This window comes from Rhinatrema bivittatum, chromosome 3, assembly GCF_901001135.1.
Source record: "Rhinatrema bivittatum chromosome 3, aRhiBiv1.1, whole genome shotgun sequence".
NCBI lineage: Eukaryota > Metazoa > Chordata > Amphibia > Gymnophiona > Rhinatrematidae > Rhinatrema > Rhinatrema bivittatum.
Window position 1 is genome coordinate 48,981,722 of NC_042617.1, and position 22,171 is coordinate 49,003,892.

General features: G+C 43.0%; 1 protein-coding gene across 1 annotated transcript in view; it reads right to left on the minus strand.

The window, feature by feature from the left end:
• The window catches only part of KCNK2 (potassium two pore domain channel subfamily K member 2), a 260,603-nt gene that overhangs the window by 234,095 nt on the left and 4,337 nt on the right, over positions 1 to 22,171 (minus strand). The gene's annotated exons all lie outside the window — the stretch shown is intronic.

Consider the following 22,171-nt stretch of genomic DNA (forward strand, 5'->3'; position numbering starts at 1 on the left):
TATAGTTCACTGTTTACAAAATTTACATATCATTGCAGTATTTGATGGAGTATAAGTATTTTGTGTTAATATGTATGCTGCCAAGCTCAGTAACAATGTGAGTCAGTTGCATTTATTGCTATGTAGAATTTCAGGAGAGACCATGGATTTACGTTCATAGGGCTTTTAAAATCTGCCCCACATATTCTAAAATATACCTACTTCTTCATGTAAATCAAGATTTTATGATACAAGTTATACTTTTTTGGAGGTGTAGAATATGCAAAGTTTTATTTATTTATTTATTTATTTATTTAAAGTCTTTTCTATACCGTCGCTAAGTCATATACCATCGCAACGATTTACATGTAGGCACATAAATTAATGTAGGTGAGGACGTACAATAGTACATTCTAACAGGTGCCGCTAAAGGTTCGGTTACAATATATCATTTAAGACAATCAATTGTTTAGTGGGGTTGGTCATGACCAATTGTACCTGTGAGGTACTGTTCACGTGTAAAATTCACTATTCATAGTGTTATAATTATGTTTATAGTGATGTAGAGTTTGTGAACCACTCTACTGTACAATCCTAGATGCTGTGTGCCGGTGTTCTATCTGTTTCTAAATATTTCCTATTCTCCCTTCTCTTTATAAAATGTTTGTTTGAAAAGCCATGTTTTTAAACTTTTCTTAAATGCTTTGAGATCTCTTTGCAATCTGATCTCTAGAGACATTGTATTCCAAAGTATGGGGCCTGCTAGTGAAATGCTCTCTCTCTCACTTGGGTTAATCTTGCCGTTTTTACTGAAGGAATGGTTAAGAGTGCTTTATTTGCAGATCGAAGGTTTCTGTGTGGGACGTGTTCTTTTAATGCTGTGTTTAGCCAATCTGATTTCTCATCATGTATTAGTTTATGTATGGTACATAGGGTTTTGTATTTAATTCTGTGTTCGATAGGTAACCAGTGTAGTTCCGCTAGGGTTTCAGTTATATGGCCCCTCCTCCTTTTTCCGGTTAGTATTCTAGCTGCTGTGTTTTGAAGTATTTGAAGTGTTTTGGAGTGGTCTTAATGTTGTGTTTGGGAGTCCTAATAGAAGGGCATTACAGTAGTCCGTGCTGGAGAAAATTAGTGCCTGTAGAACTGTTCGGAAATTAGTTAGTGTTAGTAGCGGTTTTAGTTTTCTGAGTACCATGAGTTCTCGCTTTCAATGTATTGCAATATTCACGCCTAGTGAAACATATGGATTGCAAATATTAGAGATGTGCTTCGTTTAAAGATATCGGGTCAGGCTTCGGATTGGGCGCTCCACGAAAAATTTCATTTTCGCACGGTTCATTTTTTTTTTCGGCACTTTTTGACGAAGTGCGTTAGTGCACACTAATGGGCCTTACTGCACACTAACAACCAGTTAGTGCACACTATCTCAGCATTAGTGCGCAGTACACCGAACGAAATAGTGTGAATTAGCTAGATGTTAATGCGCACTAACAGGTTAGTTAGTGCGCCCTAATAGAACTTACAGCGCACTAAGTATGTGCACATCCCTAGCAAATATATGTCTATTTTATAATCTGTGTGGATCAGATACGCACAGATTATAAAATACTATAGTGGATCTCCACGCACCTATATACATGCATAAATGGGGCCGCATGGAGATCTTTGAAAGTTATGCCATGAATATTAGAAGCACAGAATAGTTCCTATCTGACCAATAAAAGGCTTCTGCAAGACAATTATTTTTAATTAACCTACTGCTTCACAGCACAGTAGCTTGCAAGAAACAAACATCCAAAAGTAACTTTGTTAGCTTTACATACAATCTGTTTTCAGCGTGCCAGCCAGCTTTTCTCAGTTTGGTGCAGTTTGACCACTTTCAAGACTAATAAGCCCTAAAACTATAATAAAATAGCATCAATTTATGCAGAGCACAATGGGATGAATAAAGAAGTGGGATTTTTTTTCAGTGACATAAGGACAGATAACCATTTAAATTCTCTGGTTTCTTCTATCACATGGTAGGCATCAACTCTAGAATCATTTTTTTAAGTTCTTCCTCAGGCAAGAGAGAGAGGTTTCAGTTGATATGAAAAATAAAATCCTGGATATCATAATACATCTCTCTCTATATGATGGGGACTATGAGAATGATTAATGGCCTATTGTTGTTTGTTTTTTTTCTTTCAAATGAGTCCTGTCCTCTTCTGGAAATAAGAAATCATTTTAGCATACAATGCAATTCTGAGAGACAATGGCATGAGCTAAGGGTACAACTTGACCTGAGAACTTCCCTGTGGTAATGGATTCCTATCAAACTCTTGTGGTTTGGGTTTATTACTTTAATTTCCTTTTTTTCTTTCATAATAGCCCCCTCAAAATGTAATTCATGGTAAGAAGATGCATTTCTTACTAGTAAGGTTTTCAGTGGACATATACATTGGTTACAATAGCATGATTTTTATGTAGTAAAATGTTTTATACACTCAGAATTACTCTACTATTATGTTGCATTACAAAATATACAAACATTTAACTAAACCAATGTTGCATGATTACTAATTGGATAATTATAGTTGAAGGGCAGGTATTTCTATAGGGAAATACCTCTTATTTTTGAGACTGTGTTAATAGTTCCATAATTAGAATTGTGAGGTGACACACAGTGGAGTAGTGGAGTAGCCTAGTAGCTAGATCAGTAAGATATAAACCTGGGTTCAAACCCCACTGCTACTCCTTGTGATCTTGGGCAAGTCACATTACCTCAGTACAAATTTAGGCATAGATTTATCATTTTGCTATAAATTTTGCAAGAATAGCACACATAAGCATTTATCACTTATGTGAATGAGAGTGAGTGAGAGTGTGAGAGAGAGAGAGACTTTTTAAGGCTCGCCTATAAGTAAACTATTTAAACCACTATAAGAGGGACAACTAGCAACTCGGGGTGAGTCTTTGGTGGTGGCCTAGGTTTTGGGGGCAGTTTTACATGCACAGTCAGAGCTATAACAGCACAGTAGACATCAGTGAAGATTAGGTGATTTGGAGTGATGAAAGGTACACAAAGATGATATTTGTACATTGTACTCTCGACCTAGCTTGATAGCAGCTAAGTATAGAGTGCCTCAAGCTAGGTTGAGATTACATTGTACAAATCTCACCTTTTTATACTTTTCATCACTCCAAATCACATACAATCCTCACTGATGTCTACTGTGCTGTTTGTAGCTCTGACTGTGCATGTAAAACTGCCCCCCGAAACCTAGGTCAACACCTAAACCTCACCCCGGGTTCAAAATGGCCCTGCTTACAGTGGTATAAAATGTTGAGTAATCAGCATGGCTCCCCAGACGTGCTCTCTCTTTCTCTCTCTCTCTCTCTCTCCCCCTCCCCCCCCCCCCAAAATGGGGATTTGTGATTTTTATCACAAATCCCATTTCGGGTATAACACACAGCATAACACCAGAAAAAAGGCGTAGTTATTTCCGGTGTTAAATTGTGCGATAGTGTGCATTACGCTATCACACACAATGTTAAGCACCTCTCATTTTCATAAACTCCACCCAAACTCCTCCCTTTTGACTAAATTTTAAAAATTTGCATGCGCATCTCGTGATGCATTATTTATCACATGAATTATCACGGGTGTTATTGCGGGCGTCGTCGCAGGTATTAAAGCCTTAATGCATTTTGATGAATGACCTCTTAGATTGTGAGCCCTCTGGGGTAAGGAAAATACCTACAGTTCCTGAATGTAATCCACTTTGAAGGGTCAAAAAGTGAAATTTAATTAAAATAAAAAATATATATTTATTCAAAAGCATACAACTGTATACCGGTAGGTAAGGCTTTAAGATGTCTGTTTGGAATCCATGCTGCTGAATGTGGTACTGTGTAGATAACTAAACTACCAGCAGGGTTTGCCAGGACACGGGTAATTTATCAACTCCTGAAAGATACATCTGGATTTCCACAATTTTAATCCGTGGGCACTGCCGCAATAATGAAAAGAACTATGTAAGTGGTTTTGCTTTGATTATTGCCTAAGGAAAAATTACCCATTGAAAATTTTGCCTGTTTTCTCTGACAGTAATTCTTTTCATCAGAAACATCATGGATGGTTTTCCATGATCTAAACTCTGTGCATTGTTCCGAACTCTCTTTCTCTGCACCATCTCCTCCCCCCACCCAGGAACTGCCTCTTCAGTCCACAGGTGTCTTGTTGAATAATGCATAGACTTTTACCCACAGACAGGTTGGGCAATAAATAAAACCGAGATTTCCATGGGTTAAATAAATACTATTTTACCCGCTGAAGGGGGGCCTTCCATAATGGTTATGGAAAAAATGTCAGCCATCGAAATAGAAGCTCGGGAGAAAGAATCCTTCTGCCTACTGTGAAATCCATTCACTTGTTCTCTTCCGCTAAAGCCTGTAAAAATAATGTATGTTTTAATTCACTGCAGTCTTGATTTCAGGTAATGATGAACTGAGTAAGAGCCTTTACATGTCATCTCAGTATGGACAGACCATGAGTTCTTTTCTTGCCCTTACCCTGATTTCTTCTTCATGCGGTTAACGCAATGTCCTGGTAACAAATAATCTTTGCTCCCTTTTCAGGCTAGGCAAGCTAATTTTCAAAGGACATTTATTCAGGTATAACCATGGTTTACCCTTGGAACTGGCCTGTTTAAACTTGCCCCCCCCTCCCCCCCCAATATGTGGGGAGACCCATGTGGATGTGTCACATATGTGCATATGTTTATCTTCAGTGAGCCAAGGTGCTCCCAAGGAAAAGGGTTAGGGAGGAGTTTGTACTTATACAAAGAGTTCCCCGTTTTCAAAAGTATGCGTTTACATTTAAAAAAAAAAAAAAAAAAAACCCTACAAAGACATTAGCCGGTATTTTGCTGGGATAATTTTCAAAGGGAAAGCATGCAGCACTTTCCCTTTGAAAACTGGTGTAACTTAATGATTAAAAATAGAGGTGGTCTGTTGCAAAATTAACCCCTCTCCCCTAATGTTGCAAATGTTTTGCTGGGACAGCTGGTGGGAAGGCCTGAGGTGAGAGGCAGTTTACGCATGTAACTGGAACACTGAAGGTTCCCTGTATCTGAAATACTCTGTGAAATGGTTCATACTGTTTGTAATATGTCTTGTGTTCATCAGCTGTTTTTGTGATGGAGCATGTGATCATTATTACTAACAAGATCTGAGCTAAAATTAAGATGCCTTTTAACATTTGTCATTTATTTCTTTTCAGATTAATAAATAAGGCTTTCCTCCCTAATGTCTTCCTGTGTTTAGTCAACAGTGCTGGGCACTCTAGTGCAGAAGCTTCAAAATTTTACTATATCCAGCGTCTCTCAGAGCCTGGGTACATCAAGGGGCTGTTAAGGTTACCTTAATAGGGCGATGTTTAAAAAGAGATTTCCTACCTGTTACGGTCCCGGGCCGTTCCCCGGGACCTCCTCCTACCTCGAGGCCCGGGCCGGCCGCAAGAGACCTCCCCCGAACCGACCCAGCCGCAGGAGACCCTCGATGGGCGGCCAGGCTTGGTTCGCAGCCTACCGCGGAGCTCCCCAGGAGAAGGAGACGCCGTTGATAGCCTGCGGCTGGCCCCACCCCCTAGGCACACGCACGTGCTGGGGGCTTAACATTTAAAGGGACCAGCGCGGGAATTGCTGGTCAGCTCCCCGGATGACGTCAGACGCTGCCGGGTTATTTAAACCCGGCAGCTACAACAGGACCTCGCCTTGCAACGAGGTTCCTCAGCTTTCTGAGTGCTAGTTGCTTCAGTCGTCCTTGGATTGCTTCTTCTGACTTCTGGACTTCGACCTGGCTTGTATCCCGATTTGTCTCCAGCTTCCGCCCTCTGGTTTTGGTATCGACGTCTGACTTCTGGCTCCGACCTGGCTCCTCCCCACGACTCCATCTTCTGCTTCGTCCTGGCTTTGGTTTGGATCTCTGACTCCTGGCTTCTGACCCGGCTCGTCCTTGGACTCCGACTTCGGCTTCTTCGTCACCGCAGGTTTCCGGTACTTGCTGGCCCAGAGGATTCTCCTAAGTCCCAGCGGCTTGGGCTCTCACGGGCTCCTCCCCGGGGAGCCGCAAGCTTCCAAGGGTGAAGACTCTTCAGCCACCTGGGCCCAGCCGTCCTTCGTCCCTCTCACCGGCCGCTGCCCGGATCCTTGGTCGCATAGGATTCCACCTAAGCCCAAGCGGTCCGGGTCCCTATGGGCTCCTCCTGGGGGGACCTCGGACTTCCAGTGGTGAAGCCTCATCCGAGTCTTTCCATGCCGCCTCCCGGCTGTGACGCTCGCTGTGGTCCTCCACAGCGCACCATCCACCGCCTCAGCTGACTCAAGGGTCCACGACCGTAACACTACCCTGTTGTTATTTGACCCAAGACCCTGCTACAAGTCAGGAAGGGAAATAACAAGGGTAAATCCCCCACTACCCAAGATGATAAAAAATAATAATTCCCCATAACTGATCCTTTTAAAATGTTGTTAGGGCTAACATGCCATATGACAAAATAAATCAGTAATAGTTTTAAAAGTACCTTTTTATTACTTTTTCCTGCTAGACATTGAGAGGGTAATTTTCGAAGCCACGGGGGAAAACCCAGGCTTCACACTTGGAAATTCTCTTTTACAAATTTGCCCGCCCTATATGCATATAAAAGTGTTCCAGTTACTTTTATCCATAATGTGAAGAGGCATTCCTGGCAGGAGGGGGGAAGGGGAAGAGACAGGACGGGTTTGCACTTATGTGCATACTTTCACTTTGAAAACTGATGTAAAAATCGTGGGGTAGCTAACGTTGTAGCAATGCGGGCACCAACAAAACTGATCCCCTAAGAGAGTGGTTTTCAAAGCCGTTTCTGGAAAAGGGCTTCTGAAAATGGCCCTCCCTATGCGTGGGTAAAGGTCTGCACACAGTTGAAAGTATTGGCCCATAAAAAGATTGTCTGCGGAACTTTGCACTTTTGCCAAATGAGCTTTGGAGAAGGGGGTCTGCTGGTGTCTGCACTAATTTCCCAAGTGAAAGCATGTGCATACCTCCACTTTGATAATTATTCCCGGGAAAACTGCCTTGCGGGACTGCAGACTAATTTTCCAGCTCTATATGTGTGCTCAGAATTCAGGAGATGGTTGCTACTGGGCAAGGGCTGGAACTAGGGATGAGCAGTGATTTAACATGACATGGGAAAACACAAACAGTATTTTTTTTTTGTCAATCAAATCTTATTAGTTTATATAATTTACATCAAATGATATCAACTATGGAAAATCATTCAACTGTTATAATACTAAACAAAGCAAGAGAACCATCTCATTTAACAACAATGACATGACCCAGTCCACATTTTGAGGACATCAAAAGAAAAGGAAAAAGTATATGTAATATTGATTTATATCACTATAAGTATTAGGAGAGAAAAGGTATCACTTGGAAATAATGTCTACTCATTTGCAGCATGTGTCCTGCAGAGTAAAATATAGGGAAACTGTTCTCCGATTTTGTCTCTCAAGAATATGTCCAAATGTGAGCGATCGGTAAATACAAATTTATTCTTATGATAGGAAATCAAACATTTGCATGGGAATTCGAGAAAGAAAGTTGCCCCAATGGACAAAACTTTCTGTTCCAATGAGAGAAATTGTTTCCTATGACATTGGGTTGAATAAGAAACATCAGGAAAAACTTGTACTTTCTGTCCATAGATCAAAAAGTCCTTATTAAGAAAATATTTACAGAATACAATCTATTTATCACTTTCAGCATAAAAGGATACAAGAAGAGTAGCTCTAAGAAGAATATCATCTAAAGACCATCTTAGGAAATCAGATAAATTAGGACTTTTAGAAATTAACGGATCCATTTCACTTTCCACGGAGTTAACAATCTTCTTATATTAAACCTTAGATAACACTGGGAGATTTTCACTAGTAAAACCCAGAATTTCACATAAATATTTTTTAAGCATTTTAGTTGCTGACATAATTCTAGTCACTGGAAAATTTAGGAAGTGTAAATCTGAAAAATTTCTATATTTACCAACTGATTAAAAATAAACTATCCTAAACATGAGAAATTCTTGCAGTTCATTCTAAGGCACTTGAGATTTCAATCCAGATATAGGGCCTCATTTTCCAAGCCGCTCGCACGCGATAAGGGACCTTTCGCACGCGAAAAGTCCCTTATCGCGTGCGATACCAGGATGGGGGCGGAGTCGGGGTGGAGTCGGCCCTGGAAAAGGAGGAGTCGGGGCGTCACTGGTGCCGACTCTGTGCCGACGCCATGGACAGCGAAAAGGTAGGTGCCTTTTCGCTGCCTATTTCACTCCCAATAGCTACACCTCCTATGGGGGCGCTATTGGGTGCAAAACCGGCAGCAATCGCACCGCAATGGTGCGATCGCTGCCGGCTAGTGCAGGCCCACCCCCCGTTTCGGCCCCCCCGCCCCTCATCTTCTAAAGTATCGCAGGCCTGCGATACTTTAGAAAATGAGGCTCATATTGTGCTCAACAGAGCTCAAATGCAACTCCTGTTCTTGTAATTTCAACTTGGATTCCTCAGTGAACTTACTCCAGTGAATAACAGATTGGGACATTGCTCTTACCAGTTTGCAGACTAGCCTCCAAACATCAATTAAGGAAATGTTATTAGATTCAACCATATCCCTAAGAACATCAAACGGGGGAAGGATCAGAGATGGTTAAGGCACAGATTAAGTAAGTGCTCCCTCTTCACAAGCACTAATAGTCACACATTGTCCATTGTCGACTTGAGACCCTCCTCCTCCATCCATATTTAACAAGGAAAAGGACAATCTTCGCCCCCCAGTTCAAAATGGGCTGAAAACTCTTCTTCAAAAACAGCCTTCAGGGGTTGCAAAGGTAGAACAACTAAACCCGGACTAAGGGAGACTCCCAAAGAAAAAGAAGCCTCATCTTTCTGGCACATAGGGGTATGTTCAAATGATCTCTTATGCACTTATTTATGTTCTGTTTTTTGTTCACACCCCCTTGTTATATGTAAACCGGCATGATGTGGTTTCTAACTGCGAATGCCGGTATAGAAAAACTCCAAATAAATAAATAAAATAAAAAATCTCAATACATGGGAGTCCATAGGTCCCTGCAGGGGTAAAGGAGAGGAAATTTGTACCTAAGATTTGCCCATCCTTTTCTTCCCAATGGATAAGACGTGGATCTCAAATGGCAGAAATTTATCTCCAGAAGTGCTCCCCTTATGTGCGCAGCTTTGGAAAGCTGATGGCAGTGCGCCACGGGGACACCTCTGAAATAGGTCTCGCTGGACTCTCAATGATGATGTCAGGGCAGAACACATGTAGGGGGGGAAGGGCAAACACCAGTACTGTCAGCTCTCCAGCCAGGTCTCAAAAGGCTCTCCCTCTCTCCTTCTCCCAGATCTTACTCCCCACAAACATTATTTTTAAATTTTGTTTTGTGTTGTTTACCCATCTAATAGGTAGAGTCTAAATATATGAAGGACAATATTCAAAAACCCAGAAAATGAATAACCTATATGACTAAAGTTAGCCGAATAAGTTATCTGGGATATGCAGTGGGATAAATGTCCCACTGAATATCCTTGTTTAAAGTTATCCAGCTAACAGTAGCTGGATAACGTTAAACTTAACGGATATTTTTGGAATATTGCTAGTAGGGATGTGAATCGTTTTTTGACGATTTAAAACAATCGTCAGATATATTTTAAATCATCAAAAATTGTTAAGAGTCGCGATACAATAGAAATTCCCCGATTTATCATGAAAAATCGTAAATCGGGGGAGGGGGAGGGCGGGGAAAACCGGCACACCAAAAAAGCCCCTAAACCCACCCCGACCCTATAAAACAAATCCCTTACCTTCCCCCACCCTCCCGAACCCCCCCCCCCCCCAAAAGCTTTTTATGAGTAACTGGTGGTCCAGTGGGGGCGCGGGGACTGTTCTCCTGCTCTCGGTCCATCGGCGCCATTTTGGCTGCCACTCAAAAATGGCGCCAATGGCCCGATAAAAAAAAAACCCCACCCGACCCTTTAAAAACGACCCCTTAGCTTCCCCCAGTCCAGTTAGGGGAACGGACGCTCAATTTTACCGGCATCCATTTTCCTAATTGATCACTTTCAGTGGGTTCGGAAAATTGGGCCAAGGAGACACTAGGGGCGCATAATCGTCCCTAGTGCCTCCTTTTAGCATGACCCAGGAGAGCTGGCTGGGTGTGCGTTGGGAGAGCGGGCGCTAAACACGGAGCGCCCGTTCTCCCGTGATCTTTGCTGAACCGGCCTGATAGTCGGTTAAGAGACGCTGCAGCACTCAAAAAATAAAAAAAAGAAGCTTGCGGACCTAGAGGTCAGATTGACCGCTCCCCTACCAGCTATGGCAAGCGATCCTACCAGGCCAAACATCCCCAAATCCCTCTAAAAATATTGAAATATATTAAAATAGAAGAGTTCCAACACCAGCCAACACCAGCCCCCTCCCTCTGCCTCTCTCCAATTCCATGTTTGTAATGTTTAAATTAATTGCCCCTCCTCGGGCTTCCCTCTCTCCCCCTCCTACGCCTCCACCCCAGTCCTAACCCTCCCACCCTCCCATTACCTATAATCTGTAAGTTCTTCAGCCGAATCACAGTGGCTACCTAATGTAATCGGGGCCTGGTGCTTCTGCCATCACTTGAGAGCTCCCTAGAAGCAATGTGCTGGAAGCATACGCTTCCAGTTAGCTCCCTAGCGATGGCAGAAGAGCGAGGTTCTGCTTGCAATGGGCTGCTACTGCGATCTGGGCTGAAGAGCTTAAAGACTGAAAGTACTGGGAAGCTTAAGGCTGTTTGGTACTTAGGGCTTTGATAAGCTACATATAAGAAATTTAAAATAAATAAATCGGAGAAACAACAGAGTCCTAAGCTTCAGATCTCTGACAGAAAGAGGAAGATGTGTCTGGGAAGAGTTGCACGTGTAGTTCAGGACAGCCGCAGCAGAACGCCTTTTTGGTTGGGGGGGAGGGGCAAGCAAATTACCAAGCTCCACCCCCAATTCCCATTACCAATTTCTTACTTTATGTTTACAGTTAATGTCACTCTTTCTTACAGACTTCATCTAAATCACAGAGTATAATTATTCATTCCCAGACCAATCAATGAAAAGCTTGATGCTAGAAAACCAGAGATAGTGGTATCATTGCTAATAGAAGTGTCAATACTAAGCAGCTATTCTGTACTGTGCATGGACAGAGAGAGAAAATGTCAACTATCATGAGATATACTCAGAGACCAGGAAAATATGGCCTAAAGATACAGGCACAGTCCTAATTGTTTGGGAACCACTCACCTGATTATCAGAACTTCATGCACACCTTGATATGTTGCCTATATATATACTAGCAACTGTACCCGTTCTACACCCGGGTGGCGAGCCTTTTTATTGGCACATCTGCTCTTGTTTTGAGCAGAATTTCCCTAGAAATTCACTGTAAGAGTGTCCCTTCCACATACACACACCCTCATACAGGCTCCCTCACTCTCTGGCACACACACACATCCCCTCATATAGGCTCCCTCTCTGAAACCCACACTCAAGCATCCCCACACCCCCTCTCCTCTCTCACACACACATTCTCTCTCACCGGTATCCCCCTCCCCTCGTATAGGCTCGCTCTCTCTGAAACCCACAGTCAAGCATCCCCCCACCCTCCCTCTCTTAGCTCCCATGCTTTCTCTCACACCCTCCCCACTCCCCTTTCACCACCATGCTCTCTGTTACCCCCCCTCTCTCACACACACATTTTCTCTCACGGCATGCCGCGGGACCTGCGTCGTTCACGGTAAAGATGAAGGCCTGGTGCACCGTTCGCGGCGAAGATGAAGTCCCGGCACGCCATTTGCGGCACAAGGGGGCCTTTCATTTTTGCCTTGAGCAGAAAATAGCAGCGGAAACCCCGGCATGCCACGAACGGAGCACATCCCATGGCACATACTCCGTTCGCGGCAAAGATGAAGGCCCGGACGCGCCAATCGCAGCACACGGGGGCCTTCCCTTTTCACTGCATACGGCGCCCTGAGCCTTCATCCTCGCCGCGAAAGGAGCATGTACCGCGGGATGCGCTCCGTTCACGGCATGCCAGGGTCTCCTCTGCTATATTCTGCCTGTCCCGCAATGGCCGCTGTCCTTCGTACCTCTGGCATGTTTGAGCCTCCAAGGTGGCCAGGGAGCCGCCTGCGCCATCTATCGGCGGGCTGGGGAACATGTTTGAGCACTGACGGACACACTACCAAGCCAGTTATATTATAGCGCCATCTGTCGGCGGGCTGCGGAACATGCGCGAGCACTGACGGACACACTACCAAGCCAGTTATATTATAGCGCCATCTGTCAGCGGGCTGCGGAACATGCGCGAGCACTGACGGACACACTACCAAGCCAGTTATATTATAGCGCCATCTGTCGGCGGGCTGCGGAACATGCGCGAGCACTGACGGACACACTACCAAGCCCGAATAGCGCCATCTATTAGTAGGCTGCGGAACATGCGCGAGCACTGACGGACACACTACCAAGCCCGATGTATTATGGATACTACACCATGAAATCTTCAGAAAGAACCCATTTAGCACAATGCAAATATTAAGAAGAGAATAGCAATAAATTTGAGATATCGAGATCAAACCCTGCATACTCTGGTTTAAGGGTGATGATCATGCTTGTCATTGTACACACAGAGGCACACACACACACACCTCCAACAAGGAGGCAGAAGAGGATATGTCTCCATACAAAAAAAAAAAATATTCACATTGTGCTGTCAACATAGAAACAGAAACTCAAACTCCCTCCACTATCAGGCACACATAGTAAAATAATACAAAATCTTGCAGCAAAAGAAAAAGCCTCGGGACTTATGTAGCTAACCAGCCATAACATAGCAAGATTAATTCACAAGACTCCAACAGCAACAACGCTACCTAAGAAAAGGTAGCACTGCAAATATTACACCAGACTCTAAAACACCAATATTCTTCCTGTTGGGCAAATTCAATGAATAAGAGTGCTACAAATCCCTACACGCTAGCTGAACACCTCAGCTCTGTCACCAAATACAGAATAGTTGACTACAAATTACAAATGTGCAGACAAAAATTGAAATGGAAACCCCAAGAAGCCAATCTCTTTATGCAGTACAAAACTTAAATCAAGCCCTCTTCATCATTCTTATGGGGAGTGAGTGGTGTTAAGTTGAAGCTGCTGAACTTCTGCCATTGTTCTTGTGGAAAATAGCAGGTGCTTTGTTACATAACATCCACTCACAGGAACAGGGGCTTGATGGCCCCCAACAAAACATCTCCCATCTCCCTCCCCCTTGTGATACTTTGCTTACGCCAGCCCAGTACTAATATCTGCCCAACACCAGAATCCTCTGTCTCCAACTCTTTTCCCTGAGCACAGCAGCCAGCCTCCAGCCCTGACCCCTTCCCATAGCCAGTCAGTGTCAACCACCCCCAGCTACTCTCCTGCCCTCAGCCTCACCACTCCCCCCAGCCAGCAGTCAGCCTCCAGCCTTGCACAACTCCCCCCTCTCCAGCCTACAGCCACGGAGCCCTCCAGACTCCGAACTCTCCCCAAAATGTACATATGTACAATTTTTCAAATATGGGGATACAGCTCCAAAATTATCGCCATGTTGGGACTTCCTTTTTGATGTGGCGAGGTTACCGATTTATGCACTTGGGTTTTAGTTGCTTCGATGTATGTACTTCTTTTGGCGTGGATTTTGTGGTAGTAAAGATCCATGGATATGTAAGGGGTTTGCTCATTTTCATCATAAAAAATGTTTTCTCATCTAAATTTTGAAGCTGTACCCCCATATTTGAAAAATTGTACATTTGTACATTTTGGGTTAGCCGTATTGCCGACTGAAGGTTGTTACAATCACTATTTGACGCTTGTTCATAAACGGCCATATTTAAAAAACGTATGCACGTAAAACCCGAGGGTTTACGTGCGTGGCCGGGCCTTACGTGCGCCGGGTTAATTTTCAAAGGGCCCGGCCACGCATGTAAACCCCCAGGACACGTGTAAGTCCCAGGGCTAACCAAAGGAGGCGGTCCGTTAGGCGGGGTGGTCCAGGGAGGGGCGGGGCAGGGCTAGAGGCACCCGGCACCGGTGCGCGCAACTTGCTCCTGCTCGGAAGCAGGAGCAAAAGGTAGGATAACACATTTGGGGGTATTTAGGATAGGGATAGGGGGAAAGCAGGTTAGGGGAAGGGAGGTTAAGCTAGGGGGTTGGGAAGTACCCTCCGCTCCTTATTAATTGGAGCAGACTGGGAGGGAACTGGGGAAGGCCCCGATGTGTCGCCGTGCGTAATTGCAGATCTCTACCACCCCTTGCGCGTGCTGACCCAGCATGTTATAAAATTGCGCGTCCATGTGTGCGCGCCGGATAGCGCAAGCACATGGACATGCGTGCGTAACATTTTAAAATCTACCCCAAAGGTTTTTGTTTAATATATATTCTTTTGAGATTGTATGCACATGCTGGTTGGTTTTAATATTGTATGTGTGTGTGTCCCCTGAAGAAACTGGCTCTGCGCTGGCAAAACTGGTGGCCTATAGTTGGGAATATGTCTGTTTTTAATTCGTTTGTGTTTATGTGCACATATTAGATTATTAAAAATTATTTTGTACTTTTGTATTTGTTAAATACAAATTGTCAGTAAATTTGCTTTGGGATTTTATATTTATTTAATTTTACCTGGCAAGTGCCTTACTAATTATGCCTTTCTGTTTTGTATACCTTGGTGGGACTATGCACTTGGCCAAGCTAGATTCACAAAGGGCCAGAACTGGTAACTGAATTTTATGAGCCATGGGCACTGCAGTACTTTAATTTCCTTCCCTTAGTAGATCCAGTGGTTGACTGGAGGTGGAGTTTGGTCCCTCAAGAGTGTGTGAACCATTCAATAGACGGGAGGTGGGATTTTCCTCCAGGAGGGTCTGAACCTGGTGGTAAACAAGAAGCAGAGCATTTGTCCTCTCAAGAGGGGAGAGGACCCAACAGTAGAGCAGATGCAGAGACAGCCAGTAGCTAAGTCAGCTTGGCTCTGGCAGATCTCTTCCATATGACTTGCAGCATCCACTGACCCAGTTGCATCCTACACATGGGTGAGACTTGGGTAATATTTGGGAAAGGGTAAAAGGGGGTGGGGGGAGGGGAGAAGTCAGTGTAGGAGAACAAAGGAAGTTTAGGATTGGTTTTCTTTGAAAAGATATTCCTAAAGGAGATAATACCCCTCACTATTTGAATGCATGGTTTAATTATTTCCTGTTTTGGCACTGTCAGTATCTCCTAGGAACTTATGCAAATATAATAGCTTGTATATACTGCCAGCCCTGTTTACAGTCACAATGTTTTCTTCAGGTATCCAGGCACCAAGCACCATGTGGAGGCGCCAGGCACCAAATGCCCAAGGAATAACAAAGCCTGCCCAAGTAAGAGAGGGGAGCTCCTGGCAGGTGGGTCCCAGATCCAGGAAAAACTTTGTCAAATAGTTTGGGCAAGGATGGTGTTATAGAGTTATTAATTGAATGGAACAATGAATGGAAGCAAATAACTTATCTGCAGGGGGTCCATCTGGTTATTGTAACAGCATATATTTGTTTATACAGATCCATTGTGAGATATGTGTTACAAGTTGAATGATCGATTATTATTATTATTATTTCAATATATTTCTTTGGGGTTTTTTAGAACGTTTGTTTTACTTTTTTTATGAGTATCATTTTTGTAAACTGCTTTGAAAGTTATGTAGGTGGTATAAACATTTTTTAAGTAAATAAAATAAATGAGTACACTTACTGTGTTGCTTTTCCATTCTGAAAATCTCTTCATCATTGATCAGAATAAAAAAATATATACCGTATCATATAAATTTCCTGAGGGAGAAATATGTACGGAGGAGGTGCTTTTACTATAAAACAATGCACTGAAAACAAACAGCTAGAATTTATTTACCTAATATGAGAAGTGGAGACTTTTATTTTGTTAGAAGGCAAATGCACATGTAAAATAGATTAAAAGTGAATAGCATTTAAGGAAAGCATTTGTAAAATAACAAATAAAGAACTTCGAGATGCTGCATATATGCTCTCGTTTTATGAGTTATTAGTCAATCCAACACATGCATAGTAGAGCCAAAAATCTGTGATTTATTTATTTATTTTATTTATTTATTTTTGTTTTTTTATATACCGATCTTCTTGCATTGGATGCAAATCAAACCGGTTTACAGTCAAAACAATTCAACTTGCCAAGTAGCATTACATGGAACAAAGAACATGGAACAATATAATAGTGCTTGCGAGCATTACATAGAATACTAGTAACAAATTAAACATTTAAACCTTTAGAAACCATTGGTGGCAATTCTTATAGCGAATTTGATTAAATGTGCCTTAGATGATAAAACGAAAAAAAGGGGGAAAGATTGACTGGGTTTACACGAAGAAAGGGATAGGGGGGAGGGGCAAAGAAGGTGTAAAATAGAGAAGGATATAGGGTGAATTTATAACAAATAGAATCAATTATGTGTGAACTATAATCATTTAGATCAAACAATTCCTTCAAGTGATGTGGAGATGCCCTCACCTACAGCAATGTAGGCAAACAGGGGAACTGGGTGATTTTTTGCCATGTTGTTATTTCCACTCAAGTGAAGTGTGCAGAAGATAGGCCAAACTTAATGAATAGTAAATTGCAAAGGAAACATCCCCAAAAAGGACTGTAGAGAGCACCTAGAATCCAATGGGACTCAGCAATCTGTAAAGTTGTTTTATGTTTTATTTGAAGTCTGGGATGAACAGCTTCCTTCACCATGTTCAAAATGAGAGTTCATCCCCTCCCCACCCACCCCCGAGGTGCATGTTTTTGTAAACCTTACTAGGGGTTTTAATCCCAAGGCCACACAATCATATTTATTTTCTTTGGGGCTGCTCCAGCTAACAGTTTACTCCCCTGCTTAACTCCTAATCCTGGGGGGGGGGGGGGTTCTTTTTATGGGGGGAAAGTTCTTGCTTGTGACCTGGACCCTGGTGTCTTGCTTCCAGTGTGTTTAGAGTATAGTTAGATTGTAGTTGCATCCCATGGGGTCAGATGCTGGAACTAATCAACAGGACCAGACTTGGCATGCTAAGTTAAAGTTTACTGATTTGATACTTATTAAATAAAAGTCAATTTGTCCATACATAGTGAAGTTATATCTGTTGACTCATGAATGATTTCCTCTCTGGGTAGGTGTCCTTTGTTCAGACATCTTGGTGGAGCTCCCATGGTGATTTTACTTGTACAAAGCTCACTCAATGGCTAACCAGGAATCCTATTTGAGGGGTCCCTACTTCACAGCAAAAATCCTACCTTACTCCAACTCCTTCATGGTCACCCAGCCCATCCTAGTCCCTTGGATGGAGATCCGATTGGGGTCTCCTGATCTTGTTCTTTCATCCTTTGTTGACATTTCTGGGGACTTCTTTTGAGAAAAAGTCAGAATGGGATCAGGCTACCTCAGCACTGAAATCCCTGTTGGGAGGGGGATCCAAAAACCTCCTCACACAGTCTGTGTCCACAAAAATAATTCTAAATATAAAATTGGACACACCTTCAGCTATCATTGTCTCTCGCTGCAGGATCCGTCACTGGTGCTTGCCCACCTAGGGTTTAGAGTGGACTCATAGGTCTTCGGTCCAATGGGTGAAAACCCTTTCACCCAAAAGGGAATCGGTCATAAATATCTACCTCTTCTGTAAATTAGTGGAAAAAGGACCCTCTGGTAGGGAGTGCACGATGAGGTGTCACTTCCAGCTGAAACTCCAGGGAGAAACTGAGAGGCCTTATCAAAGTGTAAAACAAACATCCTTATTGTTCCAAGGCTTCCAAAGAATCCTAAAATGGTTGGCCTAAATAGAATTGAAACATTCAATCTAGACTCTCCAGGTTGGGAAGGCTATTTGATAGTGTATTCTATACAGGGACAATGGCAACCTGGAAGGGGGTTGCCATATTTTCTTAATATGTTCATTCTTTTCTGCCATGAAAAAAATAGCACACCATAAAAAAAAAAAATAGTGACTGTACATAATGGAAATATATTGTACAGCAGTGAGTTTTACTGAAGCTATTTGAAGAATTTTTTCTATCCAAGCACCTCATAAGTAATTTGTGAAAATATAACAGTAGCTTTATTACCTAATTTCTTCAAAGACACCATATCTATTTGGACTGTAGAAAGTCCAGTTAAATGAGATACAATGAAATTCAGCAACATTTAAGAGGAAACATATAGGCCAGGGGTGGCCAACTCCGGTCCTCGAGTGCCAAAAAGAGGCCTGGTTTTCAGGATATCCATAATGAATATACATGAGATAGATTTGCATACAATGGAAACAGTGCATGCAAATCTATCTCATACATATTCATTGTGGATATCCTAAAACTGTGGCCTGTTTGTGTCTCTCTAGGACTGGAGTTAGCTATTCCTGATATAGGCAGTCTATGAAATAGGGTTTCATGATTAAGAAGGCCTTCTCTATACACATGATTAAGGGTGTTACCTGGGGGTGGGGGGTTGAACATCAAGGGGCTGGTTTCTCACTGAACAACACAAGGCTCAGAGGTAAAATTGTCACCACTAAGAATTTACCAAGGTCTCTGTCTCCAACTGGTCTCACACGCTTGATAAGCACGAATTACACAAATTCTGGCTTCAGACTTGCAGAAGAACATGTCCTACTATAAAAGGTCAAGTCAGAAACAAAAGCTATTCCTCTCCATGACAAAAGGAAAACAATTAAATAATGCAAATCTCTGAAAGACAACATAATGACACTGCAGAAGGTACCGCAGAAGAACAATTTAAAAATAAAAGGCAATTAAACAAAAAAAAATCTGCTGAGCATAGGGCCTGCTTTACTAAGGCTTTTCTCCCATTTTAAGGTGAATTTTAAAAGCCAGATGCGCGCCAAAACTGGGAGATGGACTTGTATCTAGCACACGCGCGTCTCCACCCGATTTCATAAGCCATCCACATACTCACACGAGTACCAATGCATAAAATATCTCGCATCGGGGGAAAAAGGAGCAGAATGTGGGCAGGGCATGGGCGTTGCTGGACGGGGCCAAGGGATATGTGCCCAAGCAGCTACGCACCTAGGCGCACCCCCCAGGACCCATTCAGTGTAAAATAATTCCTGCTATGGATGAAAGTCCACATAAAACTATTTTCAGGCATCTGTGACTTGCCTGAGGGGTCTGGGTTAACTGGGGGGGAGTGCAGGCTAAAGAACCAGGGGTCTTTAAAACGGGCACGCTGGTGCACAAAGACACGTGTACGCGCACGACCAGATGCCCTGCAATTTTATATCATGCATGGATATGTAAAACAGCCCTGGCGCCTGTATGTGCGTACCTAATTTTAAGGTTGTACGCGCACAGCAGCGTAATGTCGGATTTGAGACGCACAAGTGAGGGAATCCAGGTCATGACCAGCTTCACCAGCTTCATCACCACCAGTCTTGGCCGGGATTCCCTCACTTGTGCGTCTCAAATCCGACATTACGCTGCTGTGCGCGTACAACCTTAAAATTAGGTACGCACATACAGGCGCCAGGGCTATCTTACATATCCATGCATGATATAAAATTGCAGGGCATCTGGTCGTGCGCATACGCGTCTCTTTGTCCTCATCCATCCATGCAGCTGAATATCTTGCTAAAATCTACCCACTCAAAATATAAAGGGGTAGATTTAGCAAGATATTTCTGAGGCCAGGGTTAGCCACTTAACAATGAATATAAAGCTAACATACATTTGAAAGTCCACCTCAAGAGCACCTATTTTTTACCTGGCTAAATCTGTATGGATTTCAATTTTAACAGCATAAATTTAGCTGGCTAGAGGAAGTCGTGTTTTTAACCAGGTAGATTTACCCGGCTAAAACCTGATTTTTAGCCTGGCAAATCTTTTGAATATCAACTCCTTTTGTGTACCACGATACCCCAACCAACATGATGTAGCTTGTTGCATCAAAACCAAACCTGGATACAGTATTCCCTGACCTCTCCCCCCCAAATGAAAGGGTCTGACCTCACCCATTCACTAAGAAAAGAAAGGACTTCACCTTGAAGCCATGCAACCCCCAATAGAACAGAACAAAGGGCTTTCTAGAAGCAAAAAAACCGAATCTCTCCCTTTACTGGACTTTTCATCATAGCCATACAATTGGACCATTAAGGACAAAATTGCTATCCAGACCCGATACCTACAAAAGTCTTTTTCTTCTGTCCCTACCTACATAATAGCTTTTATAAGGCTCATTCATCTGGATAAAACTTAATTGTTTATGAGTTAACAGGAGACATCATCTCTTAACTGCAAGAGGTCTGGTTTTTATGATCTTTCTACTAAATGGGGGGGAAAAAAGATGTTACAGGTTATGAACTGCCGATAACATCTTCTAGGGGCTTTACTTTCATCCCAGTATGTTTTCTGTTTACTCAGAGCAGGTTAGGGTCTGATTCACCTACGTTTTACATTTGCACTGATCAGGGTACATTTATCCATTAAGGACCATTTAGAAACACTGCAGAAAGATAGAGTTTGTGGACAAGGAAGATTAAAGATAATGCTCTATTAATATCCTGTGACCTACAGGATAAAAGACATTGAGTACCACACACAGTTTTATATCCATGTGAAACAAGATTTTTATAGGCCCTGATCTCTTAATCATGACCTGAATTGACCATTCATGTTCCAAATTTGTAATGCATGTGTATGGCAGAGCCCTTTCTTTTACATTGGTCTCTCAAGTGCTCTTCCCATTCTGAGAAACACTCAAATTAGAATTTAGGCATTTAGCCTTTCAAGGTGAAAAAAAAAAAAGAAAACACAAGGCTTTTTTTAGCGCTACATATGAAAAAGTTCCAGACAGGGGAGGAGAGTGAGGAAAGGCCAGTGTGCTGGGGAGAAACACCACTCAAGTCTTCCCTGATTTAAACTGTGAGCAGAAATTTACTTTGCTACATCGAGGTGAGGAGGCCTGGTCTGAGGGGATGGGACCCAGAAGTGACATCACCGGGAGGCACCCCTCGGGACTGTGTAAAATCGAGGGCCAAGCGCTATGCTGTCGAGGAGGAGAGAGAGGAAAGGCCAGCGTGCTGGGGAGAAACACCACCCAAGTCTTCCCTGATTTAAACTGTGAGCAGAAATTTACTTTGCTACATCGAGGTGAGGAGGCCCAGTCTGAGGGGGCAGGACCCGGAAGTGACGTCACTGGGAGGCGCCCCTCGGGACTATAAAATTGAGGGCCCTGCGGCAAGCAGCCACCGGCGCGCAGCCAAAGCCGTGTGCCAAAGGGGCGCGCCCCTGGGTGAGAAAATAAAATATGGAAAGGAAATGAAAATCTAAGAATTATACTTCATCACCAACAACCCCTGTGCCGAAAAGAGTAGGACCCATGGACTCCCACATAGTACGAATGCGGGAGATCAATGTTGGGGAAGTAGTAGATGGGAACTCCTTTATAGGAGCTACCTCTAGCCCTGGTCCCCACAACCCTCCTTACAGCCTAACATGGAAGGTCTGCTAGAGGCTAGTATTGGTATAAGGCCTACTGTGAGTGGAACCCACACCAGTATTGGGAATGGGGGCACCACAGTGGGAAATATACAATTAAATATAGATTCTTTGGGTGGCGAGGCCGTAGTAAGAAACATTAAGTACCTTGTCCAACAGCCCTCGAATTAGGTAGTTTAGGAGAGGAAAATATTGCGGAACCTGAAAATAGATCATTATTGGATTTATGGAGACCAGCAGTGAAAATAGACAAAAAAATTTCTAGTACTATTTCTAAAGTGTATGCTTTTTCAGTAGAAACAAGAGAAAAATTTGTAGAATTAGAGGATAGGACTAATATAGTGGAGCAGACAGTGGCAAATTTGAACCCAATAGTTAAAAACTTGCAAGCCACTAGCATATCTTCCATTAAAGATAACATGGTACTACATACGAGAATTGAACAGCTAGAGAATGAAGTGAGATCACATAACCTTCGATTATTAAATTTTCCAATTTCCAGGTTAATGTCTGATATTGAATTGTTTAAGAAATACGTA